Raw genomic sequence first — 9,002 nt, 5'->3', positions numbered from 1 at the left:
TGAGAAGACTTTCATTTGTCATTTTATGAGTAGTAAAAATTTGTTTCTAATTTTGATCCCAACCTTCTGGTATGATGACGTAAGATGCTAAACTTAAGAATTATTTCTATTTCGTAAAATATGGGTCTATAGAGTTGTAGTGAAACAATGACTGTTACTACAATATGAGAAACAAAAGTATACATAATTGACTCAAGTCTTCTTTAACTTTACCACCAATATGTTCTATTATATTTGAAAACAATGAAGTTCGATCCAACTAACACCTAGGGAGTGAATATTTGTTTATATGGAATTTAAATTTATCAATTAATAAAAGCAACACATCAAAATTACTAATCAATCTAGATGAATTCACATGTACACTAACCTATGTTGAATTACCAAAGTTTAATAAATTGAAGAACAGTAAATAACATCGAAAAATTGTTGACGAAAAAACCCCTCGTGGAAATAAAAACTCCGGATCCATGCCCGTATGAATCCACTACAAACAAATCAACTTCTAGTACTGCCAAACTCGACTAACTCTAGTAATCTCTGATCTCCTGAACGTAATCAACAAAGCCTTCCTGGATTGCATGCTCTTGCACCAACTTTGACTTTCTAAATTCGTCTTTCTTGTGGATCTTTCAAGAACTCCTCGTTCTTCAACAATTGAAACTCCAATCACCTTTCTTGATATTCAAATTCTGATAGATTCTGTGGAAATAAATGTTTTGGTGTTCGGTTTGTATAGATTTGATGTTTTCAATAATATAGCTCAAGCAAGTGAGGACTGACAGTTTATGTAAGTACAGAAGTGATTTCAAGTTTCTTTTAATGTTCAACCCACCAATTTTCGAAGTGAGGCACAGATATTTATAGTTTGGGTGTCTTAGGTAGTATATGTCACTTAAAAATGTATAATATGGGTTTCTAGGGATGCACAATTGCTCGAGTGAGAGCTCAGCAACAGTAGGCAATAGACTAGAGAAGAGCTTACTGTTTTTTATGCTTGAGCAATAGCTTGACAACAGGCTAGCAAAAATTCGATAACTTTTTAGGCACAGATATTTATAGTTTGGATGTCTTAGGTAGTATATGTCACTTAAAAATGTATAATATGGGTTTCTAGGGATGCACAATTGCTCGAGTGAGAGCTCAGCAACAGTAGGCAATAGACTAGAGAAAAGCTTACTGTTTTTGATGCTTGAGCAATAGCTTGACAACAGGCTAGCAAAAATTCGATAACTTTTTCTTTGTTCCGTAGACGACCCCAATGCTTTCTAACTCGTTAATATAACCTACCACTTGACTCTTCAACTTTTTAAACATTTTTACAACTATGTTTTGTCCATAGACTGCCAACAATTATAAAACCTAACACACTCCCCTTTGACATTCTTTGACAAAACATACATTACAAATCAAAGACAACTAATCTGATCTACCCAAAACCAATTGACTCAACTGACTCTTGCTTTTTCTTTATCAAACTTGATTTTTAAATCACAACTCACATACCAAGTGTAAAAGCAGGTTAAAAAATAACATAAATAATAATAGTTAGGCCAATTATCAATATAATCAAAATCATGCCAGATAAATTAAGATGCAATATCAATGTCAGCCTATACACCAAAAACACACATTGATATTGCTAAACGTCATAACGTAATCTAGCTAGATAAAGAACAATACCACAAGTAGCATATACATCTCAAAATTACACTTATATTTTAAAAGAATAAACTAATCCCACTCCTCTTTTTGTCAGAAATGACAAAGGGATTCCTAACATCTAATCACCCGCAATATCATCTCCATCAGTGGCCTCATCAGAATTATCACCATCGTCCTCGTCATCCCTATGCTCACAAAACCATTGAATCCTATGTTGTATATACGTGATGGTGCTACGAAGGGTAGCAAACTCCATGGTGTGTTGCTCAGTAGTGGCTTGCAACTCTATGAACTTAGGCATCATGCAAGCCCACTGCTCAATTAACACAGCCATCTATCCTATAAGAACTACAGAGGGGTCAACAATAATAGAAGCAGATATAGGGTAGAATCAACAAGAGGCGGTGGAGCTAATTAAAGGATAATGGAATATTAGTAGAGGAATGAGGACTATCAGGATGAGACATAGGAATATTGAATAGATCAAAAGACAGTAAACTACCTATAGGATCAACCAACACAGTTTGATTAGCTGGCTCAGAAGGAGCTGAGGATGAAGGATCATGAGATCTACTCGACGATATGATAGTGTGGCCAATAGGTCGGGAAATCTCCTCCTGATCCCATTCAAAAAAGTAGCCCCAATAGACGTTACGAGGCGATGAATGAGACAGGCCTAGGGAAGATCAATCCTATTATCCATAACACTAAAAGTACATAGAATTTGATAGCAAATGAAATAGGGAAGGTCTATAGAATCACCATGCAGCAAGGAATATATAAATCTTGCCTTGTTCACGGGCAAGGTTGAGGTGTGGGAGACAGGCCTTAGATTTGTGCACACTATGCACAGTAAAATCTGTTGTAGGTAGGGATCCAGCATGGATTTCTATTTCACCCTCTCCCAATGGGTTGTTAAACAAAGTAGACTGGACAATAGAATAAGTCGGAAGAGTGTCAATAGACAAATAGGGAAATAATGGAGGAACAACCCAGGGAATGTGGATAGTGCTAAATATGGCATCTGAAGTGATCTTAATCATCTTACCCCGAAGAAAGACCCTAAAAGTCGACCCGCTAATGTCATGGATGTTCGTATAGAAATCCTGGACTAGGTAGAGGAAACAACTCTACTAGCATGGGCTCCAACCACGTGAAGTGAATATGACAGCTAAGTCAAGAGAAAGATTAGAGAGGATCAGCTTACGCTCTACTAGAATAGAACGCAATGAGAATTGTGTCCTGAATATATCCTGGATGGTAGGAGATATGAACATAGACCTACTATAGGAAGTCGACCCACTGGATATCGATGTAGAAGTCATCATTCTCTTATGCGGCATTTGTGATAAGTTTGCAACATTAACATATCAATAGATGTAAATAATGGCACTATATACCTCTTTGATCAACTAACTAATGATATGCATGGATGCACATAAAACAAGGCAAGTAGGTCATATATACGCTGCATGGTGCACATATAATCTACAAGTATCACATAAATTATCATAAGCATGCACAACGATGAAAAACGGTCCAACTTTTGCGAAACAATGCAAAAACTATTCAAAGTACACAAAACAACGTGAAACTGATCATGCACACAAAACAATGCAGAAACTAACCAATGCATGCAAAACGATTCAAAAACTAAACAATGCATACAAAATAATGCAAAAGCTAGGCTAGAGCACTTATGGACATGAATAACTACTTAAGCGATGTGAGACATGGATAAAGGGTGCACAATGTACGGACGAAGTTGACATGGTGCTCGAACGCAAGGGTGATGCGATGCCTAGACATAGGATGTAGTGCTCGAATGTGGTGCCTAGAGTAAAATAAAATGATGCCTAGACGTAGGATAATATGACTTCAAGACATAGGGTGATGAGACGTCAAACTTGGGTGATAGTATGTCAACATCAAATGCAATGAGAACCAAGGCAAAAGTACAATGTGATTGCCTAGATATGAATGTGATTGTGCTTGAAGTGTGTGATTAATCATGTGCCAAAAAGTGAACAACTCGGTAGAGTAGACAATACGTCGAACATGTGGTGTGCTTGCGAAGAGCATGGCATTCCAACCGAAATGCAGTTCACCCAACACCTCAACACATCAATCCACAACCCAACAATATGTACACTACATCTATCCATTTGCCATAAAAAATGAGTTCAAAAATAATAAAATTCAAACATGACTTATAGAAACCTAATACGCTAGTGAATGCTTCAAATTCAAAAACTTGGTTGTTTGTGATGCAATGTGAAAGAAGAACACAACACAATCCAATAATGATACCCATATGATGAATTAACTGATGCCAAAAACATAAAACAATAGAAAAATCCAAAAAATGGGTAAAAGGAGAAATCTAGGGTTTAATGAATTTCTTACCTTTAATTCAATGAAAAATGGGATTAGGCAATGTTATGAGCTCCTAAGAATGATGTCAAACATGTAAATTGAAGAGTTATATCCTAGCACGACCTTAGACAAGGTGGAGATTAAGAGAAAATGGACGGGATGTAAAAAAATGACTTTTGCTCTTCACGATGGCAATCAAATAAAAAGGTTCTCGCTCGAGCTAGAGGCAAGCGCTAGGCTAGCAACAGAGCCTCTACTTTTGACGCTCGAGTGAGCCTTAGCGCCAAGCATGGAAAAACCCTTTGATAAAAATAGCACCAAAATTTTGAAAATTTTGAAATATAGTGCTCATTTTGTGTACTTATTTTTTGTAATTCATGGCGCGCATTCCAACATGTACGATAACTTAAAAATGCAAATGGTCGCAAGTAGGGCATACCCAAGGAATAGAAAATCTTCCATACTCATATCAGATTAAATGGAGTAAATTGTATACATGGCCCATGGTTGAAAAGTCCCATTTATTCACCATAAGTAAGAGTCCAAACCTTAAATTTGTGAGAAAGGACATGCTAAAATCACTATTGAATGAGAATTCTCCTCTACTAATGAAAGTCAACTCCAGCACTACTAGGACCTTAAAAAATGTCAAATCGATTTTTCAGTGTATAAATATCACTCTCCCCCTATCAATAAGTATATATATTTTTTGAAGCTTATGTGTAATCCGATCTCCATAAAGCGACTAAGATGACTCATGTAAGAAGCTTTGGGCTGAGGCACCAAGTTATTATAACCATTTCAAGTGTAATTGCTTGAATCAAATAAGCTCCGAAGAAGAGTATAAGATAAAGCTCATTTTGTAATATATTTCAAATTTTTAACACCCAGTCAGCTTTTCTAACAAGGGAAAAATATTGGAGTTTTAGGTCAATCTAGTTACAGATCAATTCATGTTCGAGGTCGCCTCACCAACAATTGACTATCATCCTAAATCTCACATATGCAGTCAAGACTCACTTAAAAGGTCATAATATGTACTATGCAGATGGTACATGAAGAGAGCTATACCAAGTATTCCACATAAACCTAAATAAGTTGATGAAAATTATTTAACTATTCGTCTGTTGTATGCATACCCAATCACAAGATGCAAACTCGAGTAAATCGAATACGACACTACAGTGTTAAATTTTTGTGTGTGATGGAAATACAACAATGACAAAATAAAACACGTAGAATGAAATATATGCAAGAATGAATGAATGACATATAAACTGCATATGCATACACCTAAGTACCTAATCAAAGAGGTACATAGACTCCAATAGCTTTCCAAAGAGATTTGAACCTAAAACCATCAAAGGGCTTAGTAAATAGGTCAGCTAATTGGTTTTCATTAGAGATATGCTCACGAGATACAACACAGGTCTCTGCAAGCTCTGGAATGAAGTGATATCTAATATCAATATGTTTGGTCCGAGAATGTCGTACAAGATTTTTGAAAATATTAAAAACACTGTGTTATCATAAAACATAGTCATAGTACCCTATTTAATCCCATAATAACTCAACATTTGGTTCATCTAAAGCAGTTCAGTGCAGCAACTTTCTGTAGCTATGTATTCGAACTCGACTATGGATAATGAGATAGAATTTTATTTTTTTACTCTTCCAAGCTACAAGATTAGGACCAACATAGAAACGGCTCTCAAAGTGCTCTTTTTATCATTGACATTTCAATCCCAATCAATATCGAAATAGCTGGTAAGATTAGAATGTCTAGAGTACAAGATTTTGATGATCCGAGGTTCCATTTATATATTTGATGATGCGCCTGACTGCACTCAAGTGGAATTCTTTAGGATCGGCCTAAACCCAATACATACCCCCAACACTCAATGCTACGTTAGGTCTACACAGTAAGGTAAAGTAAACTACCTATCACACTTTTGTATAGTATTTGATCAATACTCTTTTATGTAGGATCATGACCAACTTGACACTTGTGCTCATGATTGTTCTATTGTGTTTCTAACTATCTAGTCCAAATCTCTTCATAAGGTCTTTAGCGCACATTGATTGAGAGACAAACAACCTATCATTAGTTTGCTTTAATGGAAACTAAGAAAGTAACTTAATTCTCCAATCATGCTCATCTGAAATTTTCATTTCATGCATTCTGTGAATTCATCAGCAAGAGAGTCAATGGGAAAACGAAAGATGGTATCATTGACATAAATTTTTGCTTAATGATGATTTCTTCAATGTCTTATCAATAAAATTCTGTTTGCACCTCTTCCAGAAAAATCATGTTCGACCAGTTATGCAATGAGTTTATCATACCAAGCCCTATGAGCTTGTTTAAGACCATATAATACTTTATTTGGTTTGTCGACATAATGTGGAAACTTAGGGTTGATGAACCCTTTTGGTTGTTAAACATAAACTTCTTCCTGAAGTACTCAATTAAAGTATTCTATTCAAGAAGACACTCTTGATATCCATTTGATATAGTTTCAACCCTAAGTTACAAGCAATAGCAAAAAGAATTCTAATGGACTCAAGACATGCAATAGGGGCGGATGTCTCATCAAAGTCAATACCTGCAACTTGAGTATAACCCTGGGCAACTAACCTAACTTTATTCCTAGTTATGGTACCTAGATCATTGATCTTATTCTTAAATATTCAAATACCACATATTGTTTCTCACAAATTAATTCAGTTCCTCATGCATTGCATTTACCCAATATTCATCACTAAGGGTTTCTTTTACTTTCTTAGGCTTAATCTGGGATACATAGCTCATAAATGCTAGGTTGTTTCTCGCAAAGTCTCTTCCTTTCATCTAAACCTCCAAAAATGTTGAACTTAGGATGATTAGCTTAACTTTGAATGAAGGTTCCCTATGAGTTTTTGATTTATCACAAGGAGATTGTGCCTTACAAGTGTCTAAACCTTTAGGTAAGTATGGAGGTTCGAGAATTGATTTTTCTTTAAGTTCAACTATTGTGACGGATCTACTCTCGAGAGATCTAATTCATCCCAATCTCCTTCTCACTAAAAGCATCATTTATTACGACATTTATGGACTCCATCACAACTCGGGTATTAGAATTGTATACACGACAAGCTCGACTATTCCTAGCGTAACCTATAAAGATTTCTTCATCACTCTTAGAGTCAAACTTTTCCAATTTCTCTCTATCTCTCAGAATGTAGCACTTGCTAAAAACATACGAAACTATTTGACAGTAGGCTTTTTATTCTTTTCGATCTCATATGGTGTCTTTCCAGCTTTAGGTAAAAGGTAAACCCTTTTTCACTATGTAACACACAATGTTAATGGCTTCACCCCAGGTGTTAGTCCCTTGCCATAAAGCATGGCCCTAGCCATTCTTGAAAGACACGATTTTTCTTCTCAACTACTCCATTTTGTTGTTGACTGATGGATGAAGAGAACTCATGTTGGATTCTCTCCTCTAAGTAGAAGTTCTCAAGGTTAGAGTTTTCAAACTCTTTTCTATGATCACTTCGAATTCTAGTTATTGTGAGATTTTTCTCATTTCTAATTCTTTTGTACAATGATTTAACGAGGCTACATATCTCAAATTTTTCTCTCAATAACTGAATCCATGTGTACCTAGAGAAATCATCTACCACAACAAAATATAATGCTTACTGTTGAGGCTCTCAGTCCTAGATGGTTCCCTTAAGTCCATATCGAGTAATTCTAAAGGCCTATTTGTCAAGATGTTAGAAGTTTGTTTATGATTTAGTCTAAGTTGTTTACCATGTTGATATAGTCTATATATAACATTTTCAATTTGTTCAAGAATAGGTAAACCATCAACAAGTTCCTTCTTAGCTAACTTTGACAAACTCTTATAGTTCATATGACCAAGTCTGTGATGCCAAAGTTTAGTCACATCAATCTTAGCACTACACTCATAGATGGAATTCGAAAGGACTCCTTAACAATTGTCAAAAGCCCTTGCCCCCTTCGAGGACAACGTTACCATTAGGGTCATAAATCACTTTTCCGGACAAAACTAACCTCATAATCTACATCACATATTTGACTAATTTTTAACAAGTTAGACTTCAAACCCTTCACGTAAAGCACATTTGATACGGGATATAGTCTAGATATATTGACGGCATCTTTACCAAGGATAGGTACAATAGCCCCATCTCCAAAGGTAACTATATCGTCATTTTAATAATCAAGAGTAGAGAACAGGGCTTTATTTCCAAACATATACCTAGAATATGTACTATCAAGATACCACATGGAGTTATTTTGAGCTTTATTAATTGCAACATGGGCAACATAACAATTCAGTTTTTCATCAAATCTAGGGAGATCGCTTTTCTTAGCACAAAACTTCTTAGAGTAGAGGTAATCGTAGTCAATTGTATCATCATCTCAGTTAGCTAACTCACATGATTTTTAAAGAAGTTAACTTGGCTATAGATATATTGACTTCTCATCATATTCACAAATTTATGACACCTAGGCCTTGTATGTCCCATAGTGCCACAATTGTGAGATGTAGGAATAAACTTAGGCTCAAAACTACGTGATTTCTGATGTTGCTTTCTAGGTAGGTTGCTCCTATGTGACCTAGCATGCCTCTGTCCTAAGACTTTCCTGTCCTGGGGTTCAGGATTGACAACATTATTAGGTTTGTTTGTAGCTGGGACAAAGTTGGTCTAGGATGTACTAGCAAAATTATTATCAGTTTGAATAAATCCTAGACCTTGCCTATTTCCAAATGGCTTATTCATCCCTAATAGATTATCAAGTTTCTAAGTGCCATTTAAAAAGAAATGAAATTGTGTAGTTGATTTTCCTATATCACTTGTTAATGTCTTAACCTTAGTTTCTAACTTTCCATTGTCAAGTCTCAACTCATTATATCAGCTATGACATCTCTTTCTCCCTCTCAAGTTCA

Source organism: Olea europaea, chromosome 8 (genome assembly GCF_002742605.1).
Source record: "Olea europaea var. sylvestris chromosome 8, O_europaea_v1, whole genome shotgun sequence".
Taxonomy (NCBI): domain Eukaryota; kingdom Viridiplantae; phylum Streptophyta; class Magnoliopsida; order Lamiales; family Oleaceae; genus Olea; species Olea europaea.
The sequence above is the reverse complement of the archived record's forward strand: the minus strand, read 5'-3'. Positions refer to the sequence as shown.